Here is an 18048-nt window from a genome sequence, read left to right as displayed (position 1 = left end):
TTGGCAGATGGATTCTTTAGCACTGTGCCACCTGGGAAGAGTGTTCTCTCTTTTTCCCTTGTTTCAGTTCAGTTCAGTAGCTCAGTCATGTCTGATTCTTTGCAACCCCATAGACTACAAACACGCCAGACTTCCCTTGTTTATCATTCAAAAAAAAAAAAAAATACCAGCTCTTAGTTTTGCTTAACTTTTTCATTCTTTTTATTTCCCTTATTTCAGCTTTGATCTTTGTTATTTCCTTCCTTCTATTGACTTTCAACTTAGTCTATTCATTTCTAGTTTCTTAAGCTGTAAAGTTAGGTTGATTATTTGATATCTTTCTCTTTTTTCAACATAGTCATTCACCACCACACATTTCCCTCTCAGAATTGCCTTCCCAACATGTCATAAGTTTTAGTATGTGTTTTCATTTCCATTTGTTTCAAAATATTTTTTATTTCTCTTTTGACTTCTCCTTGACTATGAGTGTTCAGGAATATGTTGGTTGTTTTTCACATATTTGTAGATTTTCTCATTTTCCTCATGTTCTTGATTTCTAGTTTCAAACAATGGTGATCAGAAAATATACTTGATATTATTTCAATCTTTAATTTTGCTAAGACCTGTTTTTTGATCTATGGTATATCCTGGAGAATGATCTGTGCACACTTAAGAATAATATGTATTCTGCTGCTGCTGCTGCTGCCTGGATAGATGGAATGTTTTTAAAATGTCTGTTAGGTTCATTTGATCTAGCATATGGTTCAAGTCGTGTTTCCTGGTTGATTTTCAGTCTGCGTGAATTTGATGAGATCATCACAATGATGAGAGTGGGGTGTTGAAATCACTACTTGTATTGTATTATTGTCTATTTCTCCCTCAGTTCTGTTAGTATTTGCTTAATATGTTTAGGTGCTTTGATGTTTGGTACATATGTAATATATATATATATATATAATTGTTATATATATATAATTTACATCATATATACACACACACACACAACTGTTATGTCATCTTGGTGCACTGACTCCTTTATCATTATGGAATAGCCTTCTTTGTCTCTTGTTACCAACCCAGTGCCCCCAGTGCCCCCAGTGCCAACACTAGCGGCAGCGGTGCCACTTGCACCTCCAAGGCGCCAGAAGCCCCGGGGCTCGAGCAGCACCCGTGAGGGCATGAGCAACACTTCTGCAGAGACACTGGAAGGTAGAAAGCGCAGATTCTCAAATATGGCCAGGGGCAGCACAGGTAAGAAAAACCAAAAACATGTGCTATAATGCCACCTACTGAAAAACAAAAGAAAGCTCTCTAATTACCAACCTGTTGACTTGTTAGAATCAAAGCAAACACATCTTTGCCTAAATGAGAATGATGTTCATTGCGTGATGTGGACTGGCTGAGGAACAACTCATTAAGTACCGTGAAAAACCAGAGTAACACAGTATTGCAGAAAGAAGATGACAATTCTTCAGAAAACAAACTTAAAGTCATGGAAGATTATGATGCAACTGATACAGAATTCAAAATAGTGGTCATAAAAAAAACTCAATTAGCTGTAAGAAAACTCAGAAAGGCAGTTCAATGAGCTCAGGAGTAAAATTAATGAAGGAAGAAAATGCTTACCAAAGAGACTGAAACTCTAAAAACAACCAAAGTTTCTGGAGCTGAAGAACTTGATAAATGAGGTAAAGAGTTATTAGGAAACTCTGAAAATAGAGCAGACCATATGGAAGAGAGAATTAGCAAATTCAAAAATAGAAATCTAGAAGATGGCGGAGGAGTAGGTGGACGTGCCGTACATTTCTCCCCATGGATACGTCAGGAATACACCTTGAGACACAAAAGTGCATGCAGAACACCAGCTGAGAATGGACAGGAGTGCCTGACCAGTGGAAAAGAATATATAGAAGCACACAAAACTCAGTAGGAAGAAGGAACTAGGGGGGAAAACCAGGAGTGTCAGTAGGACTGGACCAGCCCTTGATGGGTGGGGGAACTGAAGCAGGGGTCTGATCCCCACATCAGGGCAATTGTCTGAGTCAGAGGAGAAACATTTAAGACTGAGAGTGAAACAGCTGATCTGTGGAAGCCTAAATGGAATGAGAATCAGACAGTCCTTGCCACAACCATACACATCGCAGACAGGAACGCTGGTCCCCTGAAAGGCGCAGCAGCTAGGCGCTGGAGTTTAGGGATTGTGGAGCAATCCCAGGACAAGGGCTACTCTTGATTACAGACAGATGGGTTGAGGGGATTTGAGGGAGGAGATCCTGGTGGGAAATGCCAGTGGAGGAAAGTCAGGCAGCCATGGAAGCAAAGCGGTACTGCTGAGTCACATGTAGGGGTGGAGCCTTCACCATAGCCTCCCTCTCCCCACATGCCAGCATCAGCAGCTTAACAATAGAGAGGCTGGCCCATCAAATGCCTGACACACTGAAATATAGAGTAGGACCCCACCCAGGGTGCCCCTTTAAGTGCCTGACATGCTGACCTACAGAGTAGGACCCCAGTCAGGGGGGGCCTTCTGTGTGCCTGATGTGCCAAACAACAGAGAAGGACCCCAGGCAAGGGAGCCCACTAAGTGCCTGAATGGGCAGAGCAATAGAGAAAGACTGGTTAAAGAGGCATTCTGATCACCAGCTACTGCTGCTGCGGCTAAGTCGCTTCAGTCATGTCTGACTCTGTGCAACCCGATAGAAGGCAGCCCACTAGGCTCCCCCGTCCCTGGGATTCTCCAGGCAAGAACACTGGAATGGGTTGCCATTTCCTTCTCCAATGCATGAAAGTGAAAAGTGAAAGGGAAGTCGCTCAGTCGTGTCCGACTCTTAGTGACCCCAGGGACTGCAGCCCACCAGGGTCCTCCATCCATGGGATTTTCCAGGCAAGAGTACTGGAGTGGGCTGCCATTGCCTTCTCCGTTCTGTATCTATAGATTATATAAAAGATCATTGAGAGCTCCCACAAAAGAAAATGCACTAGTTCTGATAGCTCTGGACATTAGAGGCAAGAACACACAGGAAGAGTAAGATCAGATTAGAATCTGAGCTGCCCTCACAGCAGGTCCAGAGATCAGCAGCGTTGGAGGGCATCCTAGGGAGGTGAGGGGGACTGTGACCCCCAGTGAGGGAAAGGACTCTGACAGCAGTGACTCAAGAAAAACATTTATTATTCTTGTGTTTTGACTTGTTCTATAGATCCTTTTGGATTTTTTTTCTTCTTTTTTCCTTTCCCCTCCCCCCTCTGTTGTAGTTGTCAATTTTATTTGTACTATGAAATCAAATTAAGCTTTTGAGGTTTTTTTCCTCAGTCACATATTTTATTGTTATAAACCACTGCCTCTATGTTGGACTTTTGTAGTTCTGTAGAGCTTCCCTTTTTTCTCTCTCTCTCTCTCTTTTTTTAATTTGAATTTTTAATTTTTTGAACCTATTATTATTCTTTTTACATTTATTCCTTTGTTTGCTTTTCCTACTGTTCTTTTCCCCTTGCAGTTAATATTTAACAAATCTAAATCTTCTTTATCTATCTCTATTTAACTTTGTATATCTATTCTTTCTTTCTTTTCTTTCTTTCCTTTCCTATCAAAATATTTGTTAGTTTTGTTTTCATTGCTTTATTTCCCACTTGGCACCTTGCTTTAGTTTTGTTTTCCAGTTTGTGCTTTCGTTAGTTTTGTTCTTAACTTGAAAATATAATTTTTTATTTCCTTTGTCTGCCAGGCCAATTTGCTGTACTTTATTTTTTTGAACTGTTTTGACTTTGCTCATGGGTGTATATGTATATGTGTATATTCCACTATTTTAATTATTATTTGTCTGATTTTGTAAGTGCCATTTGTCTGGGGTTCATCTTTGGTTTCTCGTTTTTGGATATTTGTCTCAATCCCACTTAATGCCATAACAAACGACTTGTGGAATCTTTGTTCCTGACTATAGATCAAGCCCTGAGCCTTTGGAGAGGGGGAACTGACTCCAAGATCCTAGACTATCAAAGAATTAACCCTAGGGAATATCAATAGTGAGAACTCACACAAAGGAAATGACTTGAATACAAGACCAGGCATCACCCAACCACCAGTAGCACCCTGTGCAGGATGCCTCATCTAAACAACAAACAAAACAAAAATACTAACCCAATCATCAGCAGACAAGATTACCACCTCACCCAGCCTTACCCATTGGAGGAAAAACAAGCAAACAAAAACTCAGCAAAAATCTGACCATATACAAAGCTTACACAAACCACTGGACCAACCTTAGGAGGGCAGAAACCAAAAGGAAGAAAGACTTCAACCTTCTTCAAGGAAAGAATTTAACTTTCCTTGAAGCCTGGGAAAAGGAGACCTCAAACACAATAAGTTAAAAAAATAATGAAAAAGCAGAGAAATACTACACAAATGAAGGAACAAACTAGAAACACAGAAGTCCAAATAAATGAAGAGGAAGTAGACAAACTACCTGAAAAAGAATTCAGAATAATGATAGTAAAGATAATAAAAAACCTTGAAAACAAAATGGAGAAAATGCAAGAATCAACAAAGAAGAATTAAAGAATAAACATACAGAAGAAAGTAAATTAAAAGAATAAACATACAGAGACAAACAACACAATTACTGAAATTAAAAATACTCTAGAAGGAATCAATAGCAGAATATCTGAAGCAGAAAAATGAATCCGTGAGCTGGAAGATAAAATGGTGGCTATAACTTTTGCAGACCACAATAAAGTAAAAAGGATAAAAGAACTGAGGATAGTCTCAGAGACCTCTGGGAAATTATAGGGGTCCCAAAAGAAGAGAAAAAGAAAGGGTATGAGAAAAATTTTGAAGAGCTTATAGTTGAAAATTTCCCCAAAATGGAAAAGGAAATAGTCAATCAAGTTCAAGAGGCACAAAGAGTCCCATACAGGATAAACCCAAGGAGAAACATGCCAACATACATACTAATCAAACTAACAAGACTAAACACAAAGAAAGAATATTAAAAGCCACAAGGGAAAAGCAAAAAGTAACATACAAGTGGAAACCCCATATGCTTAACAGCTGATCTTTCAGCAGAAATCCTGCAGGCCAGAAGGGAATGGCAGGATATATTTAAAGTACTGAAAGGGAAAAATCTACAACCAAGATTACTGTACCCAGCAGGGATCTCATTAAATTGATGGAGAAATAAAAAGCTTTTCAGACAAGCTAAAGTTAAGAGAATTCAGTACCACCAAACCAGCTTTACAACAAATGTGAAAGGGACTTATGTGGTCAAAAAATACAAGAGAAGAAAAAAGATCTACAAAATCAACCCCAAACAATTAAGAAAACAGCAATAGGAACATATATATCAATAATTACTTTAAATGTAAATGGATTTAATGCCCCAACCCAAAGACACAGACTGGCTGAATGGATACAAAAACAAGACCCATATATGTATAAGAAACCCACTTCAGACCTAAAGACACAAAGAGACCAAAAGTGGGAGGATGGAAAAATATGTTCCATGCAAATGGGAAGCAAAAGAAAGCTGGAGTAGCAATCATCATATCAGACAAAATAGACCTTAAAATAAAGAATATTATAAGAGATAAGGAAGGACACTACATAATGATCAAGGGATCTATCCAACAGGAAGACATAACAATTAGAAATATCTATGCACCCAACATAGGCACACCTCAATACATAAGACAAACACTAACAGACATAAAAGGAGAAATCGACAGTAACACAATAATAGTAGGAGACTTTACCACCCCATTCACACCAATGGACAGATCATCAAAACAGAAAATTAATAAGGAAGCACGAGTCTTAAATGATACATTAGATGAGATGGATCTCATTGATATCTTCAGGACATTCTATCCAAATGCAGAAAAATACACCTTCTTCTCAAGTGCACATGGAACATTCTCTAGGACAGACCACATCTTGGATCACAAATCAAAATTCAGTAAACTTAAGAAAACTGAAATTGTATCAAGCATCTTCTCTGACCACAACACTGTGAGACTAGATAACAACTAGATAACAATTACAAGAAAAAAAACTGTAAGAAACACAAACATATGGAGATTAAATAATATGTTTCTAAATAACCAACAGGTTACTGAAGAAATAAAAAAAAAACTTCTAGAAACAAATGACAATGAAAACACAACAACTCAAAACCTATGGGATGCAGCAAAAGCAGTTCTAAGAGGGAAGTTTATAGCAGTACAATCCTACCTCAAGAAACAAGAAAAACATCAAATAGACAACCTTACTTTACATCTAAAACAACTGGAAAAAGAAGAGCAACAACAACAACAACAACAAACCCCAAAATTAGTAGAAGGAAAGAAATAAAAAAGATCAGAGCAGAAATAAATGAAAAAGAAATGAAAGAAACAATAGTAAAGATTACTAAAACTAAAAGCTGGTTCTTTGAGAAGATAAACAAAATTGACAAACATTTAGCCAGACTCATCAAGAAAAAAAGAGAGACGAATCAAATCAACAAAATTAGAAATTAAAAAGGAGAGGTTAAAACAGACAGTTCAGAAATACAAAGGATTCTAAGAGACTATTATGAACAACTTTATGGCAATAAAATGGATAGCCTGGAAGAAATGCACAGATTCTTAGACAAGTTCAATTTTCCACAACTGAATCTGGAAGAAATAGAAATTATGAACAACCCAATTACAAGCACTGAAATTGAAGCTGGGATCAAAAAACAAAAGCCCAGGACCAGATGGCTTCACAGGAGAATTGTATCAAACATTTAGAGAAGATCTAATTCCTATCCTTCTAAAACTCTTTCCAAAAATTGCAAAGGAAGGAACACTCCCAAACTCATTCTACGAGATCACCATCACCCTGATACCAAAACAAGATAAAGGCAACACACACACATACACAAAAATCTACAGGCCAGTATCACTGATGAATATAGATTCAAAAATCTGCAACAAAATTTTAGCAAATAGAATTCAGCAACATATCAAAAAGCTCATACACCATGATCAAGTATGGTTTATTCCAGGGATGGAAGGATTCTTCAATGTACTCAAATCGATCAATGTGATACACCATATTAACAAATTGAAAGATAAAAATTATATGATAATCTCAATAGATGCAGAAAAAGCCTTTGACAAAATTCAACACCAATTTATGACTAAAATTCCTCAAAAAATGGGCATAGAAGGAACCTACCTCAACATAAGAAAGGCCATATATGGTAAGCCTACAGCAAACCTCATTCTCAATGGTGAAACACTGAAGGCACACCCGCTAAGATCAGGAGCAAGAAGAGCCTGTCCACTTTCACCACTATCGTTCAACATAGTTATGGACGTCCTAGCTATAGCAATCAGAGTAGAAAAATAAATAAAATAAATCCGGATCAGAAAAGAATAAGTAAAGCTCTCACTGCAGATGACATGATACTGTACATAGAAAACTCTAAAGACAGTATCAGAAAATTACTAGAGCTAATCAGTGAATTTAGCAAAGTTGCAGGATACAAAATCAATACACAGAAATCACTTGTATTTCTATTAACTAACAATGAAAAATTAGAAAGAGCAATTAAGGAATCAATCCCATTCACCATTGCAACAAAGAAAATTAAATATCTAGGAATAAACTTACCTAAGGAGACAAAAAAAACTGTACACAGAAAATTATAAGACACTAATGAAAGAAATCAAAGATGACATAAACGGGTGGAAAGATAGTCCACGTTCCTGGATAGGAAGAATCAATATTGTGAAAATGACTATACTACCAAACACAATCTACAGATTCAATGTGATCCCTATCAAATTACCAATGGTATTTTTCACAGAACTAGAACAAAAAATTTCACAATTCATATGGAAACACAAAAGACCCTGAATAGCCAAAGCAGTCTTGAGAAAGAAGAATGGAGCTGGAGGAATCAAGCTTCCTGACTTCAGGTTATACTACAAAGCTACAGTCATCAAGACAGTATGGTACTGGCACAATAACAGAAATATAGGCCAATGGAAAAAGATAGAAAGCCCAGAAATAACCCCATGAACCTATGGGTACCTTAGTTTTGACAAAGGAGGCAAGACTATACTATGGGGCAAAGACAGCCTCTTCAATAAATGGTGCTGGGAAAACGGGACAGCTACATGTAAAAGAATGAAATTAGAACACTTCCTAACACCATACACAAAGATAAACTCAAAATGGATTAAAGACCTAAACGTAAGACCAGAAACTATAAAACTCTTAGAGGAAACCATAGGCAGAACACTAGATGACATAAATCAAAACAAGATCCTTTATGACCCACCTCCTAGAGTCATGGAAATAAAAACAAAAGTAAACAAGTGGGACCTGATTAAACTTAAAAGCTTTTGTACAGCAAAGGAAACTGTAAGCAAGGTGAAAAGACAACCCTCAGAATGGGAGAAAATAATGGCAAATGAAACAACTGACAAAGATTAATTTCCAAAATATACAAGCACCTCATACAATTCAATACCAGAAAAACAAACAACCCAATCAAAAAGTGGGGAAAAGACCTAAAGAGACATTTCTCCAACGAAGACATACAGATGGCTAACACATGAAAAGATGCCAAACATCACTCATTACTAGAGAAATGCAAATCGAAACTACAATGACCTCACACTGGTCACAATGGCCCTCATCAAAAAGACTACAAACAATAAATGCTGGAAAGGTGTGGAGAAAAGGGAATGCTCTTACACTGTTGGTGGGAATGTAAATTGATACAGCCACTATGGAAGTCAGTATGTGGATTCCTTAAAAAGCTAGGAATAAAACCACCATATGACCTAGCAATTCCTTTCCTAGGCATATACCCTGAGGAAAGCAAAAGTGAAAGAGACACATGTATCCCATTGTTCATTGCAGCACTATTTACAATAGTTAGAACATGGATGCAACCTAGATGTCCATTGACAGAGGAATGGATAAGGAAGTTGTGAGATATAAATATGGAATATTACTTAGCCATAAAAAGGAACACATTTGAGTCAGTTCTAATGAGGTGGATGAACCTAGAACCTATTACACAGAGTGAAGTAAGTCAGAAAGAGAAAGGTAAATATCATATTCTAATGCATATATACAGAATCTAGAAAAATGGTACTGAAGAATTTATTTACAGAGCAACAGTGGAGAGACAGACAGAGAATAGATCTATGGACATGAGGAAAGGGGAGACGGTGAGATGTATGGAAAGAGTAACATGGAAACTTACATTACCATATGCAAAATAGATAGCCAACGGCAATTTACTGTATGTCTCAGAGAACTCAAACAGGGGCTCTGTATCAACCTAGAGGGGTGGGATGGGGAGGGAGATGGAACCGAGGTTCAAAAGGGAGGGGATGTATGTATACCTATGGCTGATTCATGCTGAGGTTTGACAGAAAACAAAATTCTGTAAAGCAATTATTCTTCAATAAAAAATAAATTAATTAAAAAATAGAAATCTAAAAATGACATATTCAAAATGTTGCAAATATAAAAGCTGTCAGCCAAGTATGTTCTATCCAGCAAAGTTATTCTTCAGATATGGAGTATAAAAACTTTCCCAGACAAACGAAAGCTGAGGGAATTTGTAGCCACTAGATTTGCCTTACAAAGAGTGTTGAAAGGAGCTTTTCTACAAAAGGCAAAGATACACAAAACTTTGAGTAGGTGATAAATAGAATCAGAAAATTGCAAATATATATCAGAATAGTTTGTTAAATACAATTATAGCATAAAAATCAAAGGGGGAAAGCATTAAAAATAATAGATACTTCAACTCTGTAATGAACTCACAATCTAAAAAAAATGGATAAAGGGGGAGAAAAAGGACGGAAGCTGTATAGGCAGATGAAGATAAGATGTTGCCAGCAGAAAAAGGACTACAGTAAGCCCCCCACATATGAAGCTTCAAGTCGTGAACGTCCAAAGATGTGACCGTGGCACTTCCTAATGAAAACCAGATGGAACTGGAAGCCCAAAGACAGGACAAAGAGAGACAAGAGGAAGAAGTAACTGAAGAACCAAAGAGAGTCACAGGAAATGGCAGGAGGATCTTCTTTATCTGAGGAGGCACTGCTAGTTTCTGGGGCACAGGAACCGAGCCTAGAATGGCACATGAAGGTACAGCAGCTGCGTAGAATGCAGTCTCATGGTACTGGGTCATCTATGATGAGAAAAAAAGAGCTATTCCCCAGACGTCACTGGATTAAGGGTAGATAGAATTGAACCCAGCAAGGAACCAGAACCTGTGCCATCAATGACAGGCGTGAGTGAAATTGCAGCTTTCCCTCCATCTCCTATTACTGATGATCCTTCAGCTCTACCATCTCCCATCCCCTCTCCCTCCTCCAGTCAGTAACTCTTCTTGCCCGTTCACCCGATGCCAGCTCCTGTATGCCAACTGTTATACTGTACCACTGTACTTTTCAAGGCCCCATAATTTAGACCAAAAATGTTTTCTTTATTTTTTGTGCTTGTCTGTTTGTTATGTATTATTTGTGGAGAAAGCCTTATAAGCCTATTATGCTGCTGCTGCTGCTAAGTCACTTCAGTCGTGTCCGACTCTATGCGACCCCAGAGACGGCAGCCCACCAGGCTCCTCTGTCCCTGGGATTCCCCAGGCAAGAACACCGGAGTGGGTTGCCATTTCCTTCTCCAATGCATGAAAGTGAAAAGTGAAAGTGAAGACGCTCAGTCATGTCCGACTCTTCGCGACCCCATGGACTGCAGCCTACCAGGCTCCTCTGTCCATGGGATTCTCCAGGCAAGAGTACTGGAGTAGGGTGCCATTGCCTTCTCCGATAAGCCTATTATAGTACAGTATCATATAGCCGATTGTGTTACTTGGGTACCTAGGTTAACCTTGTTAAACTTTAGGACAAATTGGACTTTTGAACGCACTCTTAGAATGGAACTCACTGGTATGTGGGTGACTTATTATAATTTCTCTTTGAAACCTATTTATATAGGATAATGACAAGACAAAAATCAAGAACAGAGTCATGAAACATGAAAAAAGAAAAAACTGAGAAAAGCATCATAGAAACCATCAAACTGAAATGGCAAACAGAATCACAAGGAAAAATAAACAATGCCGTCAGAATAATCAGAAAACAGAAGACAAAATTGAAGCATTAAGTTCTCATATTACAATTATCCTAAATGTAAATGGATTTAATTCATCAATCAAAAGACACAGAGTGGCTTGATGGATTAAAAGATAAAACCAATGATAACTGCCTCCAGGAGACTCTTCTCAGCTCTAAAAATAAATACAGGCTGAAACTGAAGGTATGGAAGATGCTACTCCAAGCAAAGAGCAGCCAAAATAAAGCAGCTATAATCATACTCATATCATAATAAACTTCAAGCCAAAGAATGTAACAAGAGACAAAGATGGAAAATATATAATAATGAAGAGGACAGTCCATAAAGAAATAACATTTATAGTATATACAAGCATCCAACACAGGAGCATCAAAATACACATAGTGATTATTAACAGACCTAAATGGAGAAATTGACAGCAACACGATAATAGCAGGGCATTTTAATACCGCATTTACATTACTGGGTAGATCATACAAACAGAAAGCCCACAAGGGAGCATCAGCTTTAAGTGAAGCATTAGATCAGTTACGTATAGTACATAGGAAGACATGTATGTGTGCCGTCTGATCAATAAGTTTACCTGAGGCCACTAGAAGACAGCAATGCTTAACTGAAATGGTATGACCATACATTAGCAAAATCACTGCGGCTGATTTGGGGATTGAGTGGCATTCTGATTAACTGGAGCTTATCAAGTGAAGTGAAAGTCGCAACCGACTTTTTGCAACCCCATGGACTGTAGTCTGCCAGGCTCCTCTATCTGTGGATTCTCCAGGCAAGAATACTGGAGTGGGTAGCCTTTCCCCTCTCAAGGGGATCTTCCCAACACAGGGATCAAACCCAGGTCTCTGACATTGCAGGAAATTTCTTTACCAGCTGAGCAACAGGGAAGCCCTAATTGGAGTTTATAATTTTGCTAAATGTTGTATCATAAGCACACAGTATGCTTCAGCCTTGAGTCTTGGGTACCATTTTCCTTGCTGTCCACATGCCAAACACTTCTGTGGGAATAATAATGGCTTTACTTTTCTTTCTCCTTCTTGCTAGCTATCCCATGATGCCTTTCATTAGAGGAATTAAATCCCTGATGTCAAGGGGTGCCCTTAAATAGTTATAGTTAGTTCAGTCGCTCAGTCGTGTCCAACTCTTTGCAACCCCATGAATCGCAGCACGCCAGGCCTCCCTGTCCATCACCATCTCCCAGAGTTCACTCAAACTCACGTCCATCAAGTTGGTGATGCCATCCAGCCATCTTATCCTCTGCCATCTCCTTTTCCTCCTGCCCCCAATCCCTCCCAGCATCGGACTCTTTTCCAATGAGTCAACTCTTCGCATGAAGTGACCAAAGTACTGGAGTTTCAGCTTTAGCATCATTCCTTCCAAAGAAATCCCAAGGCTGATCTCCTTCAGAATGGTCTGGTTGGATCTTCTTGCAGTCCAAGGGACTCTCCAGAGTCTTCTCCAACACCACAATTTAAAAGCATCAATTCTTCGGCGCTCAGCTTTCTACACAGTCCAACTCTCACATCCATACATGGCCACTGGAAAAACCATAGCCTTGACTAGATGGACCTTTGTTGGCAAAGTAATGTTTCTGCTTTTTAATATGCTATCTAGGTTGGTCATAAGTTTTCTTCCAAGGAGTAAGCGTCTTTTAATTTCATGGCCGCAATCACCATCTGCAGTGATTTTGGAGCCCCAAAAAATAAAGTCTGACACTGTTTCCAAGTTTCCCCACTTATCTCCCATGAAGTGATGGGACCAGATGCCATGATCTTAGTTTTCTGAATGTTGAGCTTTAAGCCAACATTTTCACTCTCCTCTTTCACTTTCATCAAAAGGCTTTTTAGTTCCTCTTCACTTTCTGCCATAAGGGTGGTGTCATCCGCATATCTGGGGTTATTGATATTTCTCCCAGCAATCTTGATTGCAGCTTGTGCTTCTTCCAGCCCAGTGTTTCTCATGATGTACTCTGCATAGAAGTTAAATAAGCAGTGTGACAATATACAGCCTTGATGTATTCCTTTTCCTATTTGGAACAAGTCTGTTGTTCCATGTTCAGTTCTAACTGTTGCTTCCTGACCTGCATATAGGTTTCTCAAGAGGTAGGTCAGGTGGTCTGGTATTCCCATCTCTTGAAGAATTTTCCACAGTTTATTGTGACCCACACAGTCAAAGGCTTTGGCATAGTCAATAAAACAAAAGTAGATGTTTTTCTGGAACTCTCTTGCTTTTTTGATGATCCAGGGGATGTTGGCAATTTGATCTCTGGTTCCTCTGCCTTTCCTAAAACCAGCTTGAATATCTGGAAGTTCACGGTTCACGTATTGCTGAAGCCTGGCTGCATAACAAGGTAAATGTAACTTTGAGAAAACAGAGATTTCTTGTGTTTGTTAGCCATCTGTATGTCTTCTTTGGAGAAATGTCTGTTTAGTTGGCCCATTTGCGGGCCCAAATGTCTGGCCCATTTTTTGATTGGGTCACTTATTTTGATTTGGGGATTTTTGCGTCTCCAAAAATCACAAGTTTAAGCTCTACTGTAACAGAGGTTCTATTTCTCTAGATGGGGGAGTCGCGGAATGCTTCTACAAGGGAACCCAGGAAGAGGTCCACTAAACCCAGTTCACTTTGTATATCTCCTGACAATAGGCTAACATGCAAAAAACAGTTAGTATATGTAAGCAATAATAATTGGCCTTTCAAGCACAAGGAGACAAGTCTTCTGTGAAATAACAAAGGAAGTAAGAAATATATCTGGAACTAATAGGATTCATTCGGATGTTCCTCATTATTTCCATGGTAATAATGTTGTAAATTAAATTACAGCAGGCATGCTCATGATCTGTTAAGGACTTGGTGACTAGGGACTCGGAGCTCTCAGGTATGAAGGTCTATGTTAACTTAAAAGACAAGCAAATTAAGCCAGGAGTTGTGCTGGCCAAGGATGAAGGAAAAATCTAATATGGATGATCATGGAAAGACATGATGCAACATTTATTTGACCCAGAGACCAATGACAGCAGCATGAAACATAGTTTACACATTTATCTTCCTACTGTACGTCTGGTTTTTTTGTTGTTGTTGTTTTGTTTTGTTTTTTATAATACGACCAACCATCACATTGAAGAATAGGTAATAGGCAGGTTGCACTTACTTGCACTGTGGTGGGCAAGTAACTATGAGTAGTGTGATGGATGAAGTGAAGATGCCAGTAGAAGCCCGCCAATATTACCTTGGTGTTCAACTTGACTGGCATCCTACGGATTGTTTACTGCAAAAATCCTGCAGACTCTGCCAGAGCACTATCTTCTGGCTGTGGGGGTACATTTCTCATACACAGGACAAGCCAGAAATGCTGGAGATTAACTACTTTTATGAGTAATCTTCAGTCAATGATGGGTGGAGACTTGCTAGATACATACTCTGTCTTATTTTCCTCTTGGTTTGAATAACTCTGAAGAGTGTTCTATACTACCACCCAGAAGGCCACAGTGAGACTGAATTCCAGTTTCCTAGAATGGTAACTGGCTTGATGAAGCACAGTTCTCACTATGTCACTTTCTCTCCACCTGACTGGTGTTTCATAGACTCAACATTCAAATAAGCTGCTGCTGCTGCTGCTGCTGCTGCCAAGTCACTTCAGTCATGTCCGAATCTATGCGACCCCGTAGACGGCAGCCCACCAGGCTCCCCTGTCCCTGGGATTCTCCAGGCAAGAACACTGGAGTGGGTTGCCATTTCCTTCTCCAATGCATGACAGTGAAAAGTGAAAGTGAAGTCGCTCAGTCGTGTCTAACTCTTCACGACCCCATGGACTGCAGCCCACCAGGCTCCTCCGCCCATGGGATTCTCCAGGCAAGAGCATTGGCATGGGGTGCCATCGCCTTCTCCAGCAAATAAGCTAATCCTCTTCAAGTCCTTGCTTAAAGGTCTACTTCTGACTAATTCAAATCAGACACTGAATTTTCTTCTATTACCTAGTTCATTTCTTCAAAAATTCACAACTTTTTTTCTGGTTTCAAAACAGAGCTTTAATAATTATAACATGTGGTACAGTCAGAAATTCACAACTTTTGTCCATATTTATATACACAATAGGTGCTTCCCAGGTGGTTAAGTGATAAAGAATCTGCTTGTCAATGTAGGAGACTCAGGAGACATGTGTTCGATCCCTGGGTTGGGAAGATCCCCTGGAGGAAGGAATGGCAACCCATTCCAGTATTCCTGCCTGGAAAAATCCCATGGACAGAGGAGTCTGGTGGACTACAGTCCATGGGGTCACAAAGGGTGAGACACAACTGTGCAACCAAGCACGCCCATGTACATAGTAACAAATATAGCTTCCTGGTGGCTCAGTGGTAAAGAATCCACCTGGCAATGCAGGTGACTCAGGAGACTGGAGTTCCATCCCTGGGTCGGGAAGATCCCCTGGAGAAGGGAATGGCAACCCATTCCAGTACTCTTGCCTGGGAAATGCCATGAACAGAGGAGCCTGGCAGGCTACAGTCCAGGGGGTCACATAGAGTTGGACTCAGCTGAGCAACAGAGCCTCGCATGCATGCGTGCACACACACATACACACACACAATAATATGAAGGTTCTTCTGTGAATCAATCCTTTATCTAAATTTACATGGGTTTCTGCATGAGGAATGTCTTTCACATTAAAAAGAAAAACTGATTTATAAGAAGTTCATCAAGGACTTGTTCACCAAGGTAAAGTAACCCATTTCTCCCAAGTCCTCCTTCTTTAATGAAAATACCCTGGACATAACACAACAAAGAACCATAGAAAGATTCTGGAAGAGTAGGAAGAAGGCAGTGGACTGCCTAGGGACAGTCCTGAAGAACAGCATTTCAGTCCTTTCCCTGAGTTTCCTTTTTGCCTATCATATTTCCCAGACAGGGTGCAGCAGAATCCTCCAGCATAGAATCGCTAGTAGGTAGATTTTAAAAAATATTTTTAAAAAAAAAGAGCCTGTGCCCCGTAGCCAAAGGACTGAGAAGACAGTGGCCTAATAGAAAATGAATTTTTGTCAGTACCAATCTTACTCCAACCTCAAGCCAACCTGAAAAACCACACCTTCTTCATCAAGGTTGAGCAGTGATTTATGCTTCCCCACATATTCATGATAAAAAAAAAATCCTTTTTTTTTAATTTTATTTTATTTTTAAACTTTACATAATTGTATTAGTTTTGCCAAATATCAAAATGAATCCGCCACAGGTATAAATAAATAATACAGCATATTTCCCCCCCCCCCAAAAAAAAATAAACAAAGATAAATTCTCAGCAAGCTAGGAGCAGAGAGAAACCATCTCAACTTGACAAAAAAAAAATCTATGAAAAAGATAGAGGTAACATCATACTTAATGCTAAAAGACTAAATGCTTCCTCTCTGAGATAGAAAACATGACAACACTGGAAGTTCTAGCCACTGCAGTTAGGCAAGAAAAAGAAACAAAATGCATGAAGACTGGAAAGAAATAAAACTGTTTCTGTTGGGAAATTATGTGAATATATACACAGACAACCCTAAGCAATCTACAAAAGTATTACTAGAACTAATAAGTGATTGCAGCATGGTCACAGGGTGCAAGATCAACACACAAAAGAAAAACCACATATTTGTATAATAACAATAAAATTGCAGAAACAAATTAAAATACATTGCCATTTATAATAGCTCCAAAGGAAATAAAATACTTAGGTATAAATCTAACAAAATATGCACATAATCTATGTGTGGAAAACTAGACTACTGTGATGAAAGAAATCAAAGAAGCCTAAATAAATGAGGACACATACAGTCTTTATGAATTGGGAGATTCAACGTAGTAATGATGTAGGATCTTCCCAAATTGATCAACAGGTTTTAGGCAGTTTTCTACAAAATCTCAGAAAAGTTTTTGTAGACATAGACAAACTTATGCTAAAAATTATATTGAAAGGCCTGGGCCATATAATAAGTTTTTAATCTTGAAAAATAAAGAAAATAGGAGTGATTACTCTACTCAGTATTAATTTTTATTGTGTAGGTACAGGAATCAAGACAGTGTGATATTGGTGGACACAAAAACACACAGCTTGGTGGAACAGAATAGATAAACCAGAAATAGACCTTTAACAATAAGCCCAACTGATTTTTGGCAAAGATATATAAGTAGTTCAATGGAAGAAGGATAATTTTTCAACAAATGGTAATGGATCAATTATACATTCACAGGCAAAAGAAAACTCCAGTCTAAGCCTGACAGCTTATACAAATACTAACCCAAAATGGATTACAGACAAACTTAAAACACAAAAATATATTTTTTAGGAAATATAAGAGGAAATTTTTGGAATCTAGGACTAGGCAGCATTTAGACTTGATATCAAATGTATGATCTATAAGATGAAAAACTGGTGAATTAGACCACATCAACTCTGTAAAGACTGGTAGAAATGGCTCTTTTATCTAATGCACAGAACTCTCAGGAGTTCCCTACCTTTAGATCAGGCTCAAAAATTACCCACCTAATTTCTACTTTGGAGAAAGGAGTGACACAGACATACCTGTCCTTGGAAAACCATAGGACTGCTTATAATCAAACTGTTCCCAAGCTTAAAAATCTAAATCACCGAACACTCTTTTGACAGTCTAAAATTCTTCCTGATGAGATTATGCCTTAAATATAATTTTTTTTCTCAGAACAAGCTAAAAGGAAGATATGCCCTCAAGTCAGACATACTTAAAGTTCCAGTAGGCCATGCACACGCAGTGTCAGATGTGACTGAACCTGATCCCCACTGGGGCCAAGTGTCTCCTGATGGGAGTCGCCTCCTCAGTGAACCTGTCAACACGGTAACTGACTCCACTTTAATCCACTTGTTAGATATTAATGCGCTCATTTTCCTTTTAAAGTTTTCTAAGTATGAGTCCTATTAGTTTTTGCTA

Source organism: Bubalus bubalis, chromosome 4, assembly GCF_019923935.1.
Source record: "Bubalus bubalis isolate 160015118507 breed Murrah chromosome 4, NDDB_SH_1, whole genome shotgun sequence".
Lineage (NCBI taxonomy): Eukaryota > Metazoa > Chordata > Mammalia > Artiodactyla > Bovidae > Bubalus > Bubalus bubalis.
This window is presented reverse-complemented; position numbering follows the sequence as displayed.